At 37.4% G+C, this 24861-nt stretch overlaps 1 long non-coding RNA gene across 6 annotated transcripts in view; it reads right to left on the reverse strand.

The window, feature by feature from the left end:
- LOC125688616 (uncharacterized) overlaps positions 1-24861 on the reverse strand; it is a 449093-nt gene that overhangs the window by 95191 nt on the left and 329041 nt on the right. For all 6 annotated transcript variants that reach the window (XR_007374813.1, XR_007374812.1, XR_007374809.1 and 3 more), the window contains 3 exons: positions 20818-20919; positions 19478-19593; positions 2039-2134 (listed from right to left, as the gene is read on the reverse strand). This is a non-coding gene — a long non-coding RNA (uncharacterized LOC125688616). The remainder of the gene's footprint in view (positions 1-2038; positions 2135-19477; positions 19594-20817; positions 20920-24861) is intronic.

The following is a 24861-nucleotide window of genomic DNA, read 5'->3' on the forward strand; positions in this document are numbered from 1 at the left end:
AAGCAAGCAAACCAGAGTAAAGAAAACAAAAAGCATGTGCTTGCTCTGCCAAGTATGCTGCAGGACACTGAAGATATCATAGCAGCAGTTGAGTTAATCTTAGAATTTTTATAGGTCATTATAGAAGTAATCTGCCATATATTATTAAACAGAAATCCCCAGCTCAGAAATGATGGAGTGACCTAGTGATGTCCACTAACGCCAGCAGCACCATTCCCAGGGAGAAGCTGCTGACTTCTTTTATTTTGAACTCACCTCTTTGGTTTCAAATTCTCTTTCAAACACGTCAGCCTCAGTGGCACAGAGGTGGCAGTCCTGGGGATGGCTGCACATGGCAGGCAGGCCTGCTTGCTGCAGGGATCCTGAGCGTTTGGGCCTCAGCCTCTTGTATGCAGCCCACCTAACCCATGGGGTATAGCCGGTAGTGTTAGGATGTATATTCTGTGCGATATGACTATCTGGAATGGCTTTGTGGCTATTTCCCCAGAGAACCCATGGTGCCATCTCTCTGGCATTCGTTCTAAGCATCTTTTTGCTTTTTTTAAAAATAACTGAAATACCTAATCTCTAAAAATACCAACTGCTCACAAAAGTACATGGCTCCTCAGGGAAATGAGGTTACAACAGCACTGTGTTCTGCAAACGTTTGTCTATCATTTGCTTGCTCTTTCCCCTCAGTTTTAACTAAATCTAACAGAAGGACAGAGACGTCTTCATGACCTGCAGACCCTTAGAAACCCTGTGCAAACCAGGGACATCAAAAGAGCCAAATATCATGCTCCGGGGAAAGGAAAGAAGGCTGGCCCTGCAGCCATGGCCAAGACACGCTGGCATCTCTCACTGGCTTGCAGTGCTGGCCTGGCCATGCAGGTGGCCCTCCCTGCCAGATCCTGAAAGACTAGCAGGGATGGTTGTTGGTGGAGGGCTGGAAAGCAGATGACAAGGCTGAGGAGACAGAAATCCATAGGAAATGAAGCTGCTTTGGTCTGGCTGCCCATGGGTCAAGTTGCTAGCTGATTTACACTGTTTTTTTTTCCCTTCCTTTGTTGAATTCTGCTGAAAATTATTTTTCTGCCAATGATGCTTTCCAGGAAAAGTCTGCAGGGCTCCCTTCAAAACTTCTGACAGTACTGTTTATACGTTGAACGAAGGGGCATACACGACAAGATTTTTCTTATGCTTTGCTTTAACCTTACTGATGCCTTGTTAGTGAACTATGAGCCAAATTCTCAATTTCACTGATCTTACAATTGAGTAGATACTCTCATCTTCAATCCCACTTTTCCATTTCATTAGAGATTAACTGAACCTACAGACCTCCATATCTATCTCCTCCTAACAACTAGTCTAACTGACCTCAGTGGGAGAGCACACATGGGTTGGAGGCTCAGTACTGACGTATGCCTCATACAAACTTCTGTTTAATTCAGAGTTGTAGCTACCCTGACAGTTATAATCCTGTTCTGCAGAAGTCAGTACTGAGTACAGAGCCAGTTCCTATAGGTCTACTTTGAATGTAGTTAATCAAATGAATTCATACTCTGTAGGCTTCACTACTCCTGAGGGTTACAGAAATACAGAAACACCAACAAATAATGATTAAAAATGCAGGAAGTCTCAGCAGGGAATAACTGCAGCGTATCTACTTTGTTTTGATTCACATTTAATCCTGGCACAGACAGAAACAAGAATATGGTCAAGGCTGAAGAAAACTATTTGTTCTAACAAAAGTACTTTGTTCATATCTTTCTGTGAATAATGAAAGAATTGTGATGAACTCTATTGATTATAAATATATATAATACTTAATATACCAAACATATATTTAGGGGCCTAGGTGACAAACATTGGTTACCTGGGGCACCTCAGGGCAGAAACAAAACATTACTGATCAAATAAAGTAATATATTTTCATGGTTTATCTGGGTGAAAAGTGTTAATTAAGTTTCCATAGTTGATGACCAGGTGACTGCAATCTAAATACATACAAACCTTAGGAATCAAATCCAGCAAGAGCCAGACAAAGAGAAGCACTTACCCAGGAGACTGCCTATCTTAGCACCCTCCTTGGCAGTAAAGTTGGTAACTTGCTGGAAGCCTATAGTCCATCTCTGCACTTTGTTGCATATAGCATCTGAGAAAGAGAAAAGGGACTGAAATAAATCCATGAACTATTAGTCCTTCTCACTTTAGCTTTAAACTTATAGTTGGACTATGCAGCAAATCAGTAACAAGGTAATGATACCTCAAGGTCTGTGTCTGATATCCTGCATCGTCCTTCCGACAAAAGTTTGAGTTACAAACAATAGCACAGAGACAATTTCTGCTATTGCTTGCACTCAGCCAACCAAGCAGAGAGTTACATTTACTGAAAGCAAAAAGTTGGTAATGCTAAAGTTTCTGATACAACCAGGAGTTTCTTTGCTTTCTCCGCACTTTGTAAAACTCTAAGCTCAATAATTCCCTCCTATTTTCTGCGGAGGAAAAAAGAGCCCTGTGATCTACAGTAGCTCAGGAAAGTATAAACGTTGATGACCTACTTCTGATGCCATTTCAGAATTGCTTTAATGATTTGCTTGCTGTCCTCATTGTAATGGCTTCTATCACTGTCCAGGAAAAATACATTGTAGCAGTGTATTTATTTATATCATGATGAAAATTCCACATGAGCAGCACTCAGCAATACTGGACTCAAGCTGTGTCTCTATGCACCTATAGTTATATTGCAGTTTGGAGCAATGCTTTTTTTAAACAAAACCATAAAGAAAAACCAGTACCTTTGACTAGAATCTGAGTGTTATAGAATTGTCACCAGTCTAGAAGCGTATCACTTTTATTGATTTATAAACTGTAAATTTAATTGTATCTGCATAGATATTGACCTGAATAATCACCAGAAGTTCCTTGGCCTTTAGCTAGACTTTAACAACATCCAAACAACACCCCAACAACAACAACAACAACTTTTCTTCTTTCTGCTGAAGCCATTACCCAACTTTCCAGCACTAATCCTGAACTCTGTCTCCCGATAGCCTGCGCTGTAAGTACGACAAAGGGCAGACAAGGGCACCAGACAATATAAACTGAAATGTTAGCTTGAGCGTAACTGGAGAACTACACTCTGCCAAATTCTGGCAAGCCCGAGCTTGCACCGCTGTTACCGGCAGGTCATTAGGGGAAGCTCAGCGGCGGTTCCTACTCACGTGGGTAGAGTTAAGGGCACCGCTGGGGCTGAGCCAGAGCACGCAGCACCGCACACCCCGGAGCCACTGTCAGTCTGGAAGAAAATAGCATGCAAGCACCGTGCTGCACGACTGCATGCTCTGCTTTGGGAAGATGCAGACCCTTCGGAATGACAGAGCACTGTGGGGATGGCTCTGAGACTTTTAGTCACACAAAGCAGGACCGTTTCTACACGCAGTCCCAGACATCCCTGTATAAATATGGTTATAAAGCTACTAGTGTTCTCTAGCTATAAAAAGAGATAATACCAAACATAAAATCTGAGGGTTTTCTTCTTGTCTCCTGCACATATGAAAGATAGCATTAAAAGAGATTACTTTTAAATCACTTGCAATTTCCTTTATGCAATAAAAGGTTTTCTTTGCTTCAAATTTTCCTATTTATGGTGTGTATTTGGACTCAGTGTCCCTGCTTTTAATGATGCTAGCAGTATTTGAGCCATTCATCAAATGTGACAATTGAAAAAGCTAGGAGTTAATGGGAGCATGAGCAGTTTGACAAACACAGTCTTTTTGACAAGACTGAGGTCAGGACTAAAAGAACTGCTCTTGGTTAAATAAACAGAAAAGCAACAAAGTAAAAGCAAAATCTTTGCAGCCATTTATCAACGTTAAAAGCCTTTTTGTTACAAGGAATATAAAGTGAAGCTGTACACAGGGATGGGAATCAAATGGGATTGAAAGAATTTAGTTGGCTTATTTTTTTTATGTGAAATTAAAATGCCCAATTAAAACTGAAGAATTATGTCCAAAAAGTTGACATGTAGCTACGGGATCATACAATCATTAAGGCTAGAAAGACCACTAAGATCATCTAGCCCAACCACAGTATCTAAACCTATGCATTACTGTTATCGCCTTCTGAACAAGCTTATTATTTTAATGAACCCAATCTTTTCCAAGTTAACAGACTGATTCAGGTGGCATTGAAAGAAGAATGATAAAAAACAGACAACTTTCCTGTTTTCTGCAAGGCAGGAGAGCAACCTGTAGGCACATCCTCAGCTGAGACTCTAAACCACTTCAGCTTCAATAAACGTTTACCTGATATTAATTTGTTACTGGGAAGGCAGACCTTCCAGGGAACCTTTGCAAAATGTCAGAGTTCTGCATTTGGACACAACACTGCCTGTAAGAAATTCCTAGATGTCAAACGACTACTGGATGCTAATAATTAGTGTTCTCTCTAACTTCCGCACTGCTAGCTTCATGGACCATTTCTTTTCAATCCAGAAGATTATTTCTGACTCCCTTCTTTCCTCCCCAGTGTCCAAGCCTTCAGAGAGTCCAGGAAAGGTTGCAGAACTGAATCTGTTCTTGAACTCTCTAAGTAAAAAGCTTTTCAGAGCATACAGCAGGCATGTAAAAAGAAAAAAACAACAAAGGATAATTTCTTCACACTTTTTAGCACACAAAAGCAAGCACAATGAAATCCTAATTATCCCTGGTTCAGTCTTGCATCCTGTACACCAAGGAGACTCTCCGGGCATTTCAGCATAAACTTCAATGGGACAAGACTCACCCTCCTGTGATTCAACTTTCGTGCTCTATAAATTTGTGAGGGATAATATTCTCATTACTAGATGAGAAAACACACATTTAGACATTCAAGTTCTTGGATATTATAGCTGTGCAGAGTACTTTTTTTTAATCATCTTTTTAAGCATTTGATTACCATAACCTTTTGTTTATATTGCTATCCAGAAACCACATGAATCATTAGGGAATTTCCATCAGAAGCAAGAAATCTGGCAAGATTCAGTAAGCTTTTGCAATCCTAAGTTTCAGGAAAGACTTTTACGACTTTTGGGGTGAGCATGCTGCCAGATGAAAAATCCCTTTTCTTTTGAGACTTCTTCATCCTTTCTATGGCTTGCATGAATTTATAGTTATTGGCAGTTCAGAGACAGTTAAGGAAAAAAGCATGCATCTAGGCACAAACACCAAAACGACTAAGAATGGTCATAAAATTACAGGGTAATTTTGTGCATCTTACTCATTTCTCATGACTTTTTCTTCTTTCACAAGGTAGTTTCTACAACTAACTGATATGTTTAACAATTCCTATGGCTACTGGAAAATCATGAAAGATTTCTTTTCCTGGAAGTGATTGATTATAGTCTGGACAAATGAAATAATTTTCCCTCATTATGCTTGGAGCAAAACACCCATTACAAGAGCACTGCTCAGTGATTTGGAGCTAGGAAATGTATTCCATTTAGCCTGTCAAACATAGTTAAACTGCTGTCTTAACTCTGCCTCACCTCCTTTTCAAGACTACACTAATATAACCTAATTTTCACAGAAAATTCTGGACTCTGGGAGGCAGTGACTCTTGAGCTCTTTTCCATCTGGAATGGTCTTTTCATCTGCTTAGTCCCAGGCCTTTCTGGCTAGTTTTAGTTAGTTTTTTTTTTTTTTTTGTAAAGTATAACCTAAAGTTTTAAAATAATTTATAGTGCTTACTTGGATTTCTCTTTGGAACTTATCAGAAAACAAAACAGAACAAAAACGAAACAAATAAGCAAACCCAAAGTAAACCAATCCCAATCGTAATTTTTTTTTTTTCTTCTGTTTTCCAATAAAAATGTTTTTACCCAAAACACCGGCAGGAATGTCTGAAGATTGCACTGCCTTCTCTAATGTTAACTTCCTTCCTAAAGGACATAGTAGTTACTTTGTGTCATAGTCACTGCTGTTGTTTTTTAATCTAAGTCTGACAAAGTGTGTATCTGTAATTATACATGACTGCAGCTAACCTTCAGTAAGGCTGGATTCTGGAACAGACCACAACTAGAGCAATGATAATTTTAAGATGAAAATTTCATTGATCCATGCAGAACATGCACAAATTACATTATTAACATTGTTTTCACTAACGTAGTCATACAATAGCAAGGTCTGGATTCAAAGATTCAGGAGGTCCCTTGTAGTCTCATGTCTCTTGTATATGTTTTATGGATGGAATTATTCCTCAGTGCTATTCAAAGAAAATCTCATTCCACAAAGGCGGGTTGGCTACCTATTTGAATATTGGTTGGCTTTTTCTTCCTTCCCTAAAACTTCTGTGATCAGCAGTGTGTTAAACTGCTTAAGGAAATCAACCCTATTCATGTTTCTATCCTCTTTTCTTAACCAAATTAAGTTGGTGCTGAGAGATTTTCACTGCGTTGATGGTGAAAGTATTCCCTTTAGTCTAGTCCTGGGGAGAGGGAGGTTAGAATCTAGACTATACTTTCACTTTGCAGTAGTATTGCAATCAAACAATAACAATGAAGCCATTATTATTTATATTATTTTTAAAAAAAAAAAAAAAAAAAAAAAAAAGGTGTTAAAGCACTGGCAATCTACCAAAGTCCTTCTGAGAATTCACATTCACTACTTCCTCATCACTCGTTTCCAAGGAAAACCCTTAAGACACCTGAACAAAAACTAGTATGCATGAGGCACATGGAGTAACATGGACTGCAGGAGTAAGCAGCTTAGGAAAGTTTTGCTTTGGCTAACCCCAGGGAAGGATTTAGGGTGCTAAGGAACAGCAGACACTGCAATCTAGGTGAATGCTAATGTCTCTCTCAGGTAATACTGAGCCATCAATAAACAGTCAGCAAGGTTCTATTCTATCTAAACCAGTCCCCATATCAGGAGCTAAGATAAATACCACAGAACACATAGTGCATCTTATTGGTTCTCAGAAAATACTACCTAAATTTTAATTGTAACTTTCTTCAATAATAGTCCTCTAGTACACACTAAACATGCTTGTTTCCAGTCCCTATAATTTAGTACATTAATAGAAAATACTATTTTTTCCTGACATGAGTTTGGTTTTTGTTTTTTTTTTTTTAATGATTTTTTTGTTTTGCTTTGTTATTATTTCTTGAGTAGGAAATAACATAGAGTAGGACTTTTCTCAAAAGGGACAGAATAATATCCGTCCCTCACTGCCTGTGGGCAGCAAAGATGAACCAGGTTTTCAAATGGGAAGTGAATAGACAGAACAATATGACATATATAATAGAGACTACGTAGACATAATTTTCTTTGAAACTGTGATTGAGATGAGATTCTTCTGGGTAGCTAAGGATTTACGAGTAGAGATACAGACAGACAAAAAATCGGGCAGGATATAGAAGATTGGAAACATATCACCAAAATACTTTTCTGACTAAAATTTCAGTCGAGTTTATCTGGCCTCTACAGCAAGTTATAACAGGAATCAAAACATTATTTAGAGGTGTTTTTTTCATTATTTGACTCATCTGGGTGTTGACAATATTTCAGCATTGCCTATGGGAAATGGTCCAAACCATGGAATAAAATCCGAAGTGCTGGGGCTTTGATTTGGCTCGGCATTTGACAGTGACAGCGAGCAGAGAAAAAATTTATCAGGATTGCTTGCTAGACAGTTATCAAAAATTACTTACTTTAACCAGAGAATATTTTGTAGCTATACATTTTCCCTTCAGACAGACTTCTGTAATTCTGTAACTTCATTATAGTTACTTCTGTGACACAAGAAACATTTATAAAACAAGCCAGACATTGGCCTAAGCTGATTTTTATTTAAAACGTACATTCAGAATAGTGCGTTGAGATGGTAAACACTTATGCATCTTATTATCCTTTCCACTGGGTCAATTAATGTGGTCATTGGATGCTACTTGCCCTTTAAGCCAATTCTGAGAAAGAGCAGAGCAAAGCCAGACTGCAGTAAAAGACATTCTGCAAGGATGCTGGGCACTTAGGTCATATGTTAGAGCTCCAAAACCTTTCTTAATATACTGCAGATGTTGCTAAGCTTTGACTTTTTTTTTAGCCATGTTTTCATTTACTATTTAGGTGGTCACTGTGTTACAGTGTTGCCAAGAAAGCCTTCAAATCTGCTAACAGTTTAAGAAGGGAATTAATTCTATTAACTCTTACAGAAGTAACAGAAAAGAGTGAAAGGGTCAGAATATTAATTGCAGGCCTTCTGTCCTGAAATTGGAAGTTAAACCAACAGATAAGTCACAGTTCATCTACCTCAGCAAACATTATTTTTATTTGTGAGCTGAAATTGTCACTACTGCTTGACCTACTGAGAAATTTTTGCTGGAAGAAAAGAGCTGATACAACGAGGGTCTTCGGAGCCAGCCTCAAAACACATGTTCCAGAGAGCCTGAAAAAATAGTAGCTTCAAATAAAGGCTCATAAATACTTCATTTCCCTTGTTCCCCAGTCTTTCCAGACTGAGAAAGAAGTCTGCTTACTCTGGCATTTATACAGTCAGCCCTCAGCCTTCAGAACAGTGTTACAGTTTTAAGGAGAGAGACTTGTGTGTTCAGAAGGCACAAAACACTGTGTCAAATTCTCATTCTTGCTCTCAGTGTTAGATGTGTCGCTGGATTTTGCCTCTAACTGCAAGTGCTTCCAAAGTGTCTTAAACTTGAATTTAAGAGAACATCCAGTGTACTTGACACACTGGGGCACTACTGACACACAAGCTGCTACCACTGTTCTTCTGTACAGCCAAGCCAGTCCCCAGAGGCTATGGCTACTGTTGCTGAAATGACATTCGCTGGAGAGGAACTAATTCGAATACAGATAAACTGAGTAAACACTGAAGGGATCATTAGAAAACTAACATCCCCTCAAAAAACTGCTGCAAGTTTATTACTCCTAATCCTGTTAATATGGTAGGCTACTGGGCTTCTTATTCTTCTAAATAATTATGGTAGGCTTTTTACTTTTTTTAGTACGGACAAGCACAGAAGGGAGATGGACAGACCCACCCCTCTGACCCAGAGGAACACACCACTGTATATGTTCACACTTCACTATTAGAATTAATGAGGGCATCCTTACAGATGTGGATTTGGGGTCTGCTGTACCACAAACTCTGCCTTTGACTCTATCCAATTAAACGTAGGAACTTTCTATCTAAAAGCCAGCTATGCTGGTTTTCTTTCTTTCTTTCTTTTTTTCTTTTTCTTTCTTTTTTTTTTTTTAATAGTGGTTGAAAGATCAGCAAAGAGGGAAGTAATCAAGTCCTGATATTGAAAATAGAAACAAATAGTTCCTGTCACGCCAACAAGAGAGGTCATAAACTTAAATACATCTTGCTTATTTAGTAAGAAACTGAGAATAATTTCTGTATTAACAAAGAAATTAGCTGCAGTCCAAATCAACACATGAATTATTCACATACGAGAGAGAAGGTTTTCTGCCATTTCTAAAACTTAGATAAGTGTTAATTCAGTGTATAAAACAGTACTGGAAAGAAAATACCAGGTTTTCTAACTATATTTATCTGCCTTGGTCGTGTAAGTTCACCATAGCACTAGAGGTGAAAGAAATACCAATACAACAGTGTTCTATGTCAAATCTCAAACCTCTAATACAAAAGAGTGCAATTTATCAGATGCAAAGGAAAACACTATCTCACACTGTCCAAAGTACTACTATTCATTACATACCTAAAGGCTACTGATCAATAGACAGCACTATGCTCTTTCGTTCAATAGGTTCAAGCTCAACTGATTTTCATGGCTTCTTAAATGCTTTTATAACTAACAAGGCATGGTCCACACAGTGCTTTGCCACTGATTTGCAAATAATCTAATAAAACGATAGTAATAAATCACAAGCATCATTAATAAATCACCAACAGGCAAAGCAGCACATTGAAAGCAACATGAAAACACAGATATTCCACCAAATACTTCACTAGGTGAACAAGCTAAATTCATAGAACCAGTTAAGATCTGCAAGTTCTATTCATAGTAAATATATACATCCAAACTTCTACAGGTTTTCTGTTATAGTTGGCAAACTCTGCTTCTATGTTTCTTCAGGGCAGTTTCATGGAGAAAAATAAAAGAGAGGAAAAGGAAAAAAGAAAAAAAAAACAAAACAAGGGGAAACAAAACTACTTAAGCAAATACATGTTTGGAGGCAAGAATACAAACCAGTCTGGTGATTCTTATGCTGTTAAAATCACATTTTATACCTATTTACTTTATCATTTTGTACCTCATAAATACCTACAGTAGTCAAAACTGTCAGAGATGTCACTTCAAAGAGCACTGCCTCCAGGAACAAGTTCCTTGAGGTTTTTTCTAGCCACAGTGTGGTTGAGGTTATCACAATGCCTCTTTAAATCTAGAATCTAGTTGGCAAAAATCCATGAAAAGTACGAACACTTTCAAACGCAAAATTCAGGATTAATTTATTTACCCTTCAGGTATGGATTTACTGAAAGCTGGGCATTTAGTGTGGTAACAAAATTCCAGAGTTCATAGAAAAAATCCAGCTCCAAGATACATGTCGCAAAAGCAAAGCAGTTGTTTTGACTCTAACATCACTACAAAAAATGCATAAGCTTAACAAGCATTTACTTGAGATAGAATTCTAGAAACACAAATTTGTAGCTGTCACACAAGTTAGCTGGCTGAGGTTAACACTAGACTTCTAAGGTTATCTAAAGCACTTCCTGCTATAGTAAATACAAGGCCCAGTTACTTAATTTGCACCATTTTGAATTAAAAACCAAAAGATTCAAGCAGTGTCCTTTTCTAGTAGTTCCAAAATTTAAAATAGGAGTGTTTAAAATTATAAGGGGAACTCTGCCTCTCTGGAATTCCTGTCCTGACCAAAACTTCTTGCAAATGTCACAAATGAGTTTTTTCCCCTCAAGATTTCAGTTCAATATTCTAAGGCTTTTCTTGTTCTGATAAGACAAGCATCTAAAATCTCAAACATGAATGCAAATAAAATTACAACTTAAATCTTTAGGTTCCCTCAACCACTTTTCTAGTGACCGTTGAGCAAACACATGTTTGTGTCAGTGGCTTGAGGCAAAATACATAATTACAGTCAATACTAAAACCACCTCTCCTCCCACAAACCTTAGAAACAAAGTTTGATTCAATACTAACAGCCATAGAGAAGAAATAAATAAGGTAGTGGCTAATACCAAAGTGAATAATGACTTTCCATCTGAAGACCAGAAGAAAATCTGCTGCTGGAAAAATCAGATCACTGCCCACATTAATTCTTCAGTTGTTTTCTCTTTTAGCATTAAAACAAGAAACCAAAAATTTAATCTAATTTTTATAGCTTCTCTCAGTGGAATACAGAATAAAACAAAACCAATGATCTGATTTTTTCTTTGGTAATGTGCAAAAGAATAGGAAAGTATGAAACAAAACCCAAATCCCTCCCTCAAATAAAACATATTAAAAAATCACCAAAAAAGAAAAGCACTTTAATGTAGGACAGAATTCAGGGCCAGGAGCTGCCTCTGATACATAAAGCTTTTGTTTTTCTTTTCTAGGTCAGTTTTAAGATCCTTTTGGGGTTTTCTATATACGTGGGCCAGTGTCTGTGAGGATGCCAGCAAAATATGAAAAGGTCTAAGGAACAAGCCACTGAAAGCCATAACTCCTGAGTTCTTTTCTGCTTGTTTTGGAGCTGTGGTAGGTGTTTCCCATTTTTAGGCTTCACACCTTTGTTATGCTTGGGTCACACATTAGAAATATTCCAAATGCTGTGGATGAAGACTTCCTCTTGGCCCAAAGAAGAAAAGGTTTTCACCTCCTATGGATTTCCCCTCTGCAGATCAAGAGACTTCATCCACCCATATAAGGCTCAGTTTTGTGGTTCTGGTGTTGATGCTTCCACTGACTACCAGTGCCTGGAACTCAAGTCTAATAAGCCTTCTTTGAGAAAAAAAAGGACAAAATTGGCAAATGCTTTCTAACTCAATGGATCTTTTAATTTAGACCTATAAAAACCTCTTGCTATTGCCACCTGGAAGTCAAGGATAACTAATGCTTAGCAAAAGAGGTCCATGGCTTAGCCTGACCTCTGGCTGTAGGAGTGACCCCATGGCTCAGCGGAAGACTGTCTGCCCCATCTGCACCAGTGAAAACCACTATGACAGACCCACCGCTTCTCCTCATCACTCCAAGTCAAGAGACAAATCATAATTCATTTCAGGACAAAACATTGCTCACCCACTCACTTTCACTGAAGAGTTTTCAATTCATGTTTTAAAATGGTATTCATTAAAACAGCTTACCAAAAATATTGTGAAGCAGTGACTACACCAAGACTAGACCTCTTCCATGAAAAATATGGGCTTAAAAATAAAAAGAGCCTGTGTTGTGGTGATTGCCTGCATCTGGTAGACTGTTGTCTGGCTTAGATTCACCCACAGCATCACTCCAGAGATAAGACTCGCTACAAAGCCATGGTGTCAAGTATTAGGATTCCTTATGCAATTCTGCAGCCGTACAAAGCAGCATAACACCTGACAATGCCATCTGGCCATCTATTCTGTAAAATATATACCATAACAAGCGTAACCAATAACAAAAGATACCCTAAGAAGGGTAAACTCCACAAGCGCTGGAAAAGAAGTTCAGAAGCACGGAATGATTTGGAGATGTCAGTACACACACTGGGCCTGCAGTGACTGATGTGGGCTTTCTCAGTAGGGGTTGACTCTAATATCTCCATTTCACTTTCAAAACACATTTGGTGTTCTAAGTGTTTCCTCTTAGCCCTCACTATGTTCATCTCTTATAGAAGAAAAGGCTAAAAAGCCTAGAAGAACGTTATACATTTTCCAATGCTATAGTTGTAACTGTCATGACTGCCCTGTGTTTAGTTACCTCCAAAATAAGGTAACAACATACAATTAATTAAATAACAGCACCCCTTGTTTCTTTCCTACATTTTCATATTTCCTGTCTTTACATCTTTCCACCTCCTATTTTTGCTTTTTTATTCATTTTATTGTCTCCTCCATTTCTGCCCACAATTATTTTTCCATCTTTTTCCCTTTGCTACTATCTTTTCAATTTCCATAATAGTCTCCTTTTTATCTCTACATCCTTCTACCTGACTACCAGATCTTTCACTGGACTGTCCTCTTTAACTTTCCTTTCTCTCAAACCATTTTTTTTTTGCTGACTTTTTTAAAAGCTCTGTCTCTTTCCCACTTTTCACTTTCTTCTTCCACTGATGTGTTTTACAAAACAGTATTTCGCTCTCAATGTATTCTTTTATTCTGAAGCAGATTAGTTCAAAGCCCTGTTCTGTTTCTGGAAAAAAAAAAAAAAAAAAAAAAAAAAAAAAGCTAGACAAAACTTAATGGAAAGATGAAGAACATAGAGATGAAAAATACTAGGTTATCTTTGAGAAGTTACCTTGTCTAAATTAAAATCTGTTCTTCTTGTATTTCTTGTAATCTTTTGTTTTTGAGTCAGTCAGCAAGATCCCAAACAGGACCCTAAGTAGGATCCTGAAAATATCTTGTAATTCACAGAGATACAACACTAGTGCTTTCTTAGGGGTGTTTCCTATTATTTCAGTCACAACTGAAGACTGAAATCAGAAATATTTGTGGAATATAGTTATCTAGAGTGAAAAATTGTTTAGAACAGTGATAATTCTTACATATACTTCGAAGAAATTATGAAACTGAGCTATATTTGCAGCTATATTCCTTCCTAAGCACAACAATAAACTGTATTTGTGGCTACAAATGTTACAAACTCCAGAATGTAAGAGCAGTTATAGAAATGCATCCTTGATATGCTTTCTTTCTCCCTCCCATTTTGGCTCTCTGTCATTCAGTTCCTTTAATAACATTTCACAGATATTTGCATTCTGAGCAATGATATGTAATCATCAAATATTTGATGAGCAGCATTAATTCTTCAAAGTGATAAAACATCTGTTTCCTTGATGGATTACAGTTCATCTCAGGTAGCAGAGAAAACAATGCAAAAATCTGCAGTTCCTACAGGATCTTACCCCTACTGGACACTTCTGAAGTTGTCCCCTTTTGGTAATAGGTATCCTATAGTGTCCTATCACCTTCTTCCCAGCTTAATACCTACAGAATCATAGGACAGGGCCCTATAACAGTCCTTACAAACTATCCATCTTTAACTCTCTTCCTGTCAGCAGGAACACCTCCCACTAGATCAGATTAACCAAATCCCAATCCAACCTGGCCCTGAACACTGCCAAAGATTGTGCACCCTATACTGCCTTGCAGCATCTCATCTGAGTTTCACTGACATAGCATGTTACAAGTAACCAAGGAAATTCAATAGCTGTAAAATGCCACACAAAGCAGAGACCACCAAGGGCCGTTTTGTCTGGTGTAGTGGAGCTGGCTTGTAAAATCACAGCCATTTCCCAAAACAGCTGTTAAACCCACAGACAGCAAATTCTGCTCTACTTTATGTTTCCTTCCTTAGTGGGTGCTGAGCTGCTGCCTGTGGTTGGCATGAAAAGGGCTTCTCCCTCCTCCTATTTGTTTAAAGCCCACGAAAACCAAACCACATGCAGATGCACACATCAGGGTGGGGAAAGAATACAGACCAACCTGCTGGGTCCCTGTTCCGGACTAGTGTCCATGTGTTTGTCACCTCACACTTACAATTGGTCTTGGGCAGCAGTATTCCCAGCCAAGCCAAGGTCCTTCAAAGTCACAGAGAGGATCCATTTGGAGACAAGAATTTTTTCAATGTGTTCACTCTTAGAGAAATTGTGATTGGTCACAAGTGCAAGCAATAATGAAATAACTTCAGGATTTATTCATCTCCTACTAAAGTCCTAGTTTTGATGTTAACTTGACTGAGTCAAAAATTTAACAATAGTATGAAAATATGTAGTAATTTGAATTCCTTATTTCCCACCTCCTCACAACAAGCATGTAATTTTAGTACTTATATACAACTTTAAATGCAGTGATCCTAAGAACCACCCTGGCAAAGGTTGTGACACAATTAATTTGTGGTACTTACTGACACTGGATGATGCAGAGATCAAAGAGGATTCTGAGAAGGATTAGACAATATGGAGTTGATAGATTTTTTTATAGTTATTAAATATACTGGTCAAGATGAGTCTATTTCAGAAACTTTCTCAACTGCTGACAGGATCTGGAAGGAAGCTTGGGAGGGAAGAGTATGTTCTCTGGTGAAGTATCATTTGACATCAGCAAAAGGATATGGGGCCAGATGGACTGTTGCTCAGACATAGCTCTGCGTCTAGGGAGAAGAAATCAATTAGCCTTTTGTTTGTTTATCATCTTCCTCTATTCACTGCCATTTTACATTGCACTCTCTTCTTGCTCTGGGTGTGGGAAAGGTTTTATTATCAGCAAGGGGTTATCAGTTCTCTATCAGTTAGCTATCAAAGGGTATCGCTCAAGGGGCAGAACCTTTGATGGAGGTAACAGGGCTTTACCAGCAGATTATGTAAGATAACAGTGATATATGCAAGGTTAAGCCCAAAGAGTTTTTTCAGAAGCAGATAGTGAGTTTAATTTAAAAATTCCTGCATGTTTTTCCTCCTAAATACAGGGAAATAAAGTTATATGACACTACTGAATTTAAATTCCCAATACTGAAAGGAATGAAAGTTTTTGCAGAAGCTATTAAAAGTTTATGTTGTCATTATATGTCATTATACCTGCTGATACTACATGATTGGTTTGTTAATATAACTAGCTCACCAGGAGCATTCACATTAATTTTCACTTTTTACTATGTAACGTTAGTGCTATTTATTAGCCAGCCAGACCATTTTTAGTAGTGTTATAGGAACAGAGTGTGTATTACACAGCAGAACTGGGCTGCACCTGCAGCTGACCATTTCTATATTTATGGCTGTCTGACATCTGTAATGAATGGCAAATGGAAAATATTTGTTTTTTCTTTGGCTTGGGGCTTTTTTTTTTTTTTTTCATGTTTTAAAAATAAAAGTGAAGTGAAATACTTGGCATTAATTAGAGGTTTAAAATATCTGCCAGTCTCTTGCCAAGATGCCCTGAAGGATCGGATCCATAGGGCAGTGCTCAGGAAAGAACTAGTTAGCCAACCTCAACTTTCACTGGAAAACTTGACTGGAAGAGCCCATATTACATTACAATTTAATTTGTAATCATATCCAGCCCCTTCAAGTCTCAGGAACTACAGTCTTTCATTGTATAATTTTAAGATGAGGAATTTACCATGTATTCTTAACAGATGGTTGGATTTTGCAAACTTTACAGCAATCTCCTAGACTTCAAAGTCAAATGAAACATCTTCATGCAGTAATGTTTATCACACAGTTGTCACTGAATAATAATCAACACGTAGAACCTACTTTTTCTCCTCCCTTACTCCCACCAATGATGCAAAACTTTCAGTCAGAATACAAAGAAATCCACTGAAATGCAATAGAAATTCAGGCTGAAACTATTCCAAAGCAGTCTGTTGTGTGAAATTCTTATCACATGGAGATCTGCTTTTCAGTTTAAATGTAGTATTTATGTAACTAACAGCTAATAAACCCGACTGAAAAGATACCATGATAAAGAGCAGGATTTCAACAAAATAAGATCAGATTGCTCACTCTGCATACTCGCAGATAAATACATATTGAGATAGACTCTTTGGAGCATGTAGCAATCAGAGCCAAACCAAAGTCATTTGAAACAAAGCTGGAGACATGGACAGTAGTCTGGTAACAACGAAACTGTCACTCAGGCCATGGTCTCTTTTTGACTTAGGATAAATATTTTTATTTTATATTGAAGCATACTAGATCAGATATAAACAGAATTTTGCCCGTATTTTAAGGAAAAACTATGCTAAATCAATTTGATTGTTGGTTGTTTTTTTTTTTTATCCTTATAGTCAGTCAGATTTCTCAAATAAATCAAAATTTAATCTGTTGGCTCTTACCTGATTGATGAAATAGGGAAAATTGACTGAAAAAAAAGCCATAATGACCATAGCTTTCATGAGGAGAAACATGATGGCTTGGTGCTACTGTTGTTTCATAAATAACTCTGTTCTTTGCATGACACTACCTTTGTAAGCCTCAGAAAAACATACTTCAGGGAGGCTGGATGGAAGTTTCTTCATGCTGCTAGAAAGAACCCAAAACACTTGAACTGAATGGAATTTCACATCAGTTCTGCAATATCTGCTACTAAAATGAATGTTCCAAACCTCAGTGTTTGGTTTAAAATTACCAAGAAATATTCTTCCCAGGGGCAAAACTAGGGGGATTTCCTATTCCCACATTCTTCTGCTATTCATCAAAGAGCTTTGTAACCTACTGACAGGGCATATATCACCCTCTATATAGCTGCCGATACCACAGAGATTGCAGGTTAATGTCACCATCAGAGTTTTTCAATCACACTGTGATTCAGAAATAAGTGAAATGATAAGGAGCAGAAGTCAAACTACAAGTCCATATTAATTGCCTTTCAAAGTTAGGAAATCTTGTGTTTATCCTTGTGTTCTTCATTGTAATAAAAGATATTGACTGACAAAGCCTTGGCTGGATTTTAACTTCATAACCTGCATTTTTACTTACTGTTGTAGTTTGTACCTTCATCTGAGAGATTTTATTGTCATTTTAATACATGAGAAAAGTATCACTTTCCATCAGCTTCCTTTTTGTAACTTCACATAAATGTTTCCCTGTGGTGTGTCTGCAGCATGGTATGAGTATTTGATAGACAAGGTAGTACCAAAGCTAATCATAATTTAATGAATGGAAATTTTGCCTTTAGCTCATCCTGATGGTGTTGATAGTAGGGGTGGTTCTTTTTTACCTTTTTGTTGTTGTTGAGGATATCCTTGTGGGTGCAATTAAACTGGTGCCAAATTACCTGAAATAATTTGTGGTTATTAAACAAACCACACTATGATGTGGAAAGTGCATTGTTCACTGGCATTCCATAGGCTAGCATTTATTTTATTTATTTTTTTTTTTTTTCAGGAGAAAATGTAGTAACTAATTTCTAAAAAAAATGCTTTGTGTATGCTTTCTCTTGGGTGGTGGAAGAAAAGACTAAGCTATATCACAAAACTGCACATATGATCTACAGCTGGCAAGTCACATTACAATTAAACAAAAATGACCTCATGACTTTCAAAAGCTGTTTAAAGAGACATCACTTGCAATGCTAACTATAGCAGTTGATGAAAAAGACAATATGCAAGCCATCATCCTATTTCCCTTGCACTGAATGATTTAGGAGTGCTGTGTAGTCAAAGTCATCACTGGCATTTGTTTGTGTGTGTGTGTGTGTGTTTATGTAATGGTTTTTGTTTCTTTTAAAAATTGTAGAGTTGAACTAATAAACTACATTATCTTCTATCATAAACTTACTTTTCTTGTTCTTTCAGTGCATAACGATTCCATGTCCGTATTCATAAGCTTTCTCCACCAGCTATACATGACGTTTGCTTATGGTTCCTACCGTTTGGTCTTTTGATTATTTAGCTATCAAATTTGTTATTCCCAAGGGTTTTACCATTTCCACTGTATTCACTGAGGAACTCTACACTCACTAATTAATATTAGTTAGGGCAAACTGAGGCATGTATACTTTGGCCAATCATCTATATTTCAGAACTAAAGTATTGGTCTTAGCCACATGTAGCTCAACAAGCATCAATAGCATGAAGCTAATATAAAACTGACATAAATGAGAAAACTGACATAAATGAGAAAAGAACTAAAAGCATGTGTGGTAACTCTGGGGCAACTCCATTAGCACCAGTTGTCTGAATTGGGTTTATTCTAGCACAGAGGAGAATTCTAGAAGTGTCCCACACTATCTTACTTGACTGTTTGATAAAAGTAACTGAAAAATCCCAGCTAGTCTGACATTCTTTTGACATTTCCCATAGGAAGTGCTTATTTTCACAGTCAATACCTTTCCTAGATACTTGTCGATCTGTTTGGCCAAACAACATTTACCCAGTCAGCAAATTAAGATGTAAAAGAAGCATATGGGGATATCTCCAGGTACTTTCTTACCACAAACAATGTACAATGCTTAATTTCCTACCAGGAAGTTATAGCATCTACTGAGATTTCAAAACATGATTAGTTTCAGAGGCTTGTGTTTTTAAAAACCTGTAATTCAAAATAAAATTATAAACGTTGCAATCTCTCTATGCCTGAAATCTGGAGAAACCTGGTTACTGCCGCCTCTTTGGGGAAAGAATGGGACCCTTTAGATTTTTACTGATAAGGTATGAATAACATTCTCATAAAGCTCAAAGATTGCCCAGATATACACATTTAAAATAATTATGGTAATTAAATAGAGTTGCAAGCAGCTATAGCTCCAGGCAACACCAGTTAAATGTAAAGAGAAAACATCTTCTGCATATGTTTGTGATTTATGTAATTACATGCTTCTACAAGCTACTCACCATTTATTGGCAAACAGCCATCTCTTCTTTCATTACAATTTAGCCACAGTAACATACTTCATCTGTTTGAAAAGCTCCAGTTAATAATGCCACCGAGGATGCATACAACAACAACACTGTAAAGTGAATGTGAAAAAATTAGATGTCATTTGGTTGCATGTTAAAAATAGCCTTTGTTGGCATGTTATTGAGGTAAATCATGAATGACTCCATTTCAGACAACTAAATTACACCTTGTGTCAGTGAGAAATGAATAAAACCCAAGGTGTGTTTCATGTATGAGATTATGCGTTTGGTCTTGAGAACTACCATTTTTCTAAATGTAGTAATTTTTGAAAATTAATTTGTACTGAGCCATTCTGGGGCAAGTCCTTACCAAATCCAGTAGAAAGATAGCAAATTAAAATGTTACCTGAACGAAAATAGATTTAAAACTCAAGGGCTCTCCCAGGGCACAGGCTCCTCTCCAACAGACAAATGATTTCCCTAATATTTCTGAGATCAAGCCTCTGTAGCTAGACACTATAATCTTTAGTCAAAATCCAATTATATTTTTCAAGGAGATAAAAAGAAAAATGAAAATAATGTTAATATCTATATATGCTTCATATTTTATCAGATTTTCTTACTATTCCCAATTAAGCCTGAGTTCACGAGATTACTGTTGTGGAAGTTTTTCTTCGGAATAAAAGGCACCAGGCATTTGTTCCTTTATATATTATATTCTCCTAGCTATACTAGTTTCATCACAAACAACTGATTTTAAAGTTTTTTGTAGAGTTTAGTTTGTTTGCATGAAAGGGCTCTGCTAGCTTCAAGGCACTGTTTCAGTACAACAGCGGGAATGCAAATGAAGAAAAATATATATAGTCACCAGATAGAGACAACGTGCTTGTAAATTTGCTGTGCCTGTAAAATTACATTTATTTCTTAATAAATCTGGTATTTTGCTTATGCAGTAGTTTTTTGCATTTAGATGCGCAATTATATATTGAACTACTTAGCATTTGTCGGAGTTGCTATTATGGAAAATATTTGAAAGTATATATATGTTCAACTGTTCATGGATTAGTATCTAAGTACATAGTTAAAGTATACATGAAATACATGTACATATACATGAAATTTACTGTTTGCATACTCTACTCGAAAGCGCAATGTCTGAGAGTTGAAAACACAGTTCTGCTGTGCCAAAATACTCAATGAGCATATCATGAATATTTAGACATTTCCATCATCCCAATCATCCCAATACCAATACGTTCTTATTTGCAATGTACTTGCTGACTCTTCACTGCATCAGACTTTAAAAAAAAAAAATTGTGGTTTGAAATCCTTACCAGTCTCTGACCCTTCCCCACTGCTGGAAGCGAGAAAGCTTAGCACACAGGGCACTGAAAGACAAGGATCTCTGCCTCTCCTTGAAAGGCAATGATCTGGACCTACAAAAACAAGACAAAACAAAACAGTTCTGTTCTCATTACTAAATTCTACAATAGCTCTATAGACTTGATCTGCCTCTTCTGCTCATCCTATAGTTATTCTTTTAGAAAGCATAGCAACTTCTACTGATAACATGAAAATTTCCCCACAAAATCATCAATACTCTTCAGTTTAAAGTATTTACCCAAAAAAGAGAAGAGCCAAATCCTTGTTTCAAATCACCTTGGACTTTAGATTTGCATCTAAATCTTCGATATCCTGGTACCAAGAGTATCCAGTCAAAATTTGCATATTAACATGGGGAAAACCTAACCAAAACCCTTTAGTTAAAGTAATTTCTTAATAGTTGTTCTTCTTTCTATAACTTGTAAATATTTTCCAAAACATAGACTGAGTTGGAAAACATTCAGTCCAAAGATGATGCTGATTTCTTTATTTCAGCCTAAAGATGGACACGCTGCAGCCCAGACAGGATTTGATTAAGGAAGATTCTGGAAGCAGTGTGAAGGCAGCAGTGCAGGAACATGCCACAGCTCACAGGCCCCCTATCTGTAAGCATAGTAGTCACTTTTATACTCATGACAATGCTTTATGCTGAGCTTAGACAGTCAGACCAGAAACAAGTTAGACTATATTGTTCTGCACATCTTAGATCAAAATTACATGCCATAAGCATCATCACCTAAGACTAAAGCATTGGGTAGCACAACTTACTTCTTCCTGTGTGCTTTTACAGCACAATATGGCTTTAGTCAGTGATTGAGCTCACAAACACCGATACAATAAAAGTTACCAGAAGTCACAACAAATTTAATTGGAGTCAAATCTATAACACGTGCTTGGAATATTTGTACTCCTAATCTGATAGCTGGCAGAACATGATCTGTTACTTAAGATTTCCTGGTGCTGTAAGGGCTCAGATGTGCCACAGTAACATCTCTTCCTGTGGCACTACAGGACACTGCAAGGATGGGGATCCTTACGTGGAGGCCATGGCAACACAACACAGCACAGTCAGATAATGTCTGAAGGTCACAACCTTAGAACCTATGGAAAAATGAACAACTGCAAATGCAACTTTCTAATATACTGCGACAATTAGAAAGGTAATAAGATTTAGATGCTGCACTCTCCTAAACCCTTGTCAAAACTGGAATAAAGAAGAATAAGGTTTCATGACTTCTTTCTCTGATCTATGATTCTATGATCTTTCTCTAAATCTGTTAGAGAAGAGAAAGTGATGAATAAGAGCGAAATTATGACAGATCAAAGCCTCCATGAATATCCTAAGCAGTTCCTAACAAATGCAGCCATCTCTATTTCCAATCCGAGGGGAAGTTTCTATGTAAGGAACCTGGAAGGTGAAGGAACATTCAATGTCTTTCAGCTGGCTTCCAAATTGTATTGGCATCAGAGACTCCCAGGGCCATATCTCACAGGCCCTAAGTGATCTATTGTTAGAGACCATTCATGGGTGGATTTTGAGACCAGGACACAATGAAGTTCTGGTAGCCTTGAGGGCACATTGCCATGGTTTTGTCTCTGTTGTGGCAAAAGAAAGGCAGTTACGTTAATTTTCCTTTTCTATTTGGCTTTGGTCTGCTATGACATTTTACTAAATCTCTGGGGATTGGAGTAATCAGGAACTTCTGGTAAATTAAGAAAGTAGATAAATAGAGACTTTTTAAAAGGCATTTCCCCATCATTCTTTCAAAAGGAAAGCAGGTGTTTGGCTCAAAGGGACTTGTTCTCTTGACAGTGCAGTGAGTGAGTAAAACTGCATTGTCCCCTAAAGCAAAGATAAATAACTTCAGAAAACATGAGAACTGAGCCCTTGGTTAGGAGGTGAATTGGGTGTCCACCCTCTTGAACTAATTTATAACACTGAAGATGTCAAATGACATGCTGAATGAAGAAATGATTTGTGACTTAGAAAAGATTAGCAGAGATCCCAGAGGCTTGGCCAAAGGCAACTCTATCTTGATAGAAGTGATCGACTGCCAAAATAAAGACTGCTATTAAGATTCTCATCTGGGAAAAGTGGGAGAGCTGCATTTTCCAACTGTGCTCTCAATTATCCATACACTTTGCCAGACTGTGCAGCCAGGATGAAAGCGTGCCAAGCTTAGCTATCCACTGTGTGCCCTTTGGAAGGGCACAGGAAACTTAAGGAAAGGTTTCAGTACTTAAGTACATCAAAAACAAAATAGCATTGGCAGACTGATTTTAGAGTATGCAGCAAACAGGCATCTAGTATTAGGCACTCGGCATGATGTGAAATCTTACAACAGACATTGTTTCAAACTTGTAGTAATGTGCCTACTTATCCGCACAGCTTCCTCACCTTATTCTTCTAAGAACCCTAATTTGTATCATTGGAGCTTGTAATTCTCGTGGGAGAGGCACCAATGTCACAGTCAGTTTATACAACTCAAAACAGCCATGACAGACTACACATTCCTGTTTAAACTGGTATTATCAATCACTGAACACACAACTAATTCCTGAGTGAGTTTGTCACCTTTGGGGCCAACTCCTCAGAGCACACAAATATGCAGCTACACTGCTCTATGTTAGCAGTGGATCAGCCTGTTGGGTCAAGGCTTTTGGATGTTTTGTATCAGCCACATGTTCTCCTGCAATTAGAACAGCAAAGAGACATTGCAACAGAGTGTAGAAAGACATCCTGCAATTTAGGTTTCAAGGTGTGGAGAAAAGATGTCAGCAGTGATACCACATTGCCAGCTGTGTGATGTGGAGATTCTCTATCTATGGCAAAAAAAAAAAAAAAAGAAAAAAGAAAAAAGAAAAAAAGAAAAAAAGAAAAAAGAAGTTAATATTTTAAAGTTAAGGATCTAACAATTCCACTTTACAGGGCTGCAATTCAGCCAAGAGCAACAAGTTGCACACCAGAGGAATTTAGCTTTTGACCTGATTAGATTCTGGAGTCATCCAGTTCCATTTTATTTGTGAAACTTCACACAGATCTAATTATTGAAGCCCTGAAGAAAAAGGTTACAGAGTTGGCAGGTGTGAAAAAGTCAGGTATTGGCTCCTTACATTACTCCCCACCTCAGAAATCATATACATTTTCATGGGAAGATTTTCTAAAGGTGAAAGGCAGATGAAAGAGACAGATTTGATATCTGAATCCTGCGACAATGAAAATCCCCTCTTTGTCTGGGGTTAGCAAAGCACTTGAGAACACAATGAAACAAAGATTTTAATTATGATATTTGGGAAATTACTCACAAAGATCTTGTTATTGCTGTTGAGAGAAACTCATTTTCTAATGAAATTGAACAATAGTACAGAGAAAGGTAATTAATGTGAAAGTTGTACAGGATAGAAGGAAATTCTGAGAGTGAAATGCACTCAAGTAAAAAATACAAAGTAGGCTCGATACAAAAGTGCTGACTGCCTCATGCTACATCACTGGAGAGTAAAAAACCTAGCTCCCCCTCTTCAGAAAGGGAAAGAGTAATATGAGCCAACCATAGAACTCAGCCTGGGCTGTTATTCAGTAACATACAAGAGCCTACGAAGAATAATTAAGGTTAAAACAAGAATAATTGAATGTAAAAAGAAAACAATAAAATACACCTGAGGTGTGCCAAAGGTAAATGCGACACACTACTCTTGCAGCACTCTGACAAAGTACCTCTGTCCGCACAAAGAAGGAAATCAGCTGACTTTCATGAAATCATTAGGCACATTTCCAAAGGAAGAAATCAGTTTATTATGGAAACGGTGAGTTTAAGTACCAGTGTTTTATTATAAAAAAAACAAGTCAAGGACAATTGATTATATCAAAAAGTCAATTGAAGAACTGGAAGGTTATTAGATGTCCACCTCAAAGGCTATCAGGCTGGAACAGAACGTATTTAATACTAAACTCATTAATGAAAGTAACAAGCAACATAAGTGTACTCTCTAACAAA

This window comes from Lagopus muta, chromosome 2, assembly GCF_023343835.1.
Source record: "Lagopus muta isolate bLagMut1 chromosome 2, bLagMut1 primary, whole genome shotgun sequence".
In the NCBI taxonomy this organism is placed as follows: Eukaryota; Metazoa; Chordata; class Aves; order Galliformes; family Phasianidae; genus Lagopus; species Lagopus muta.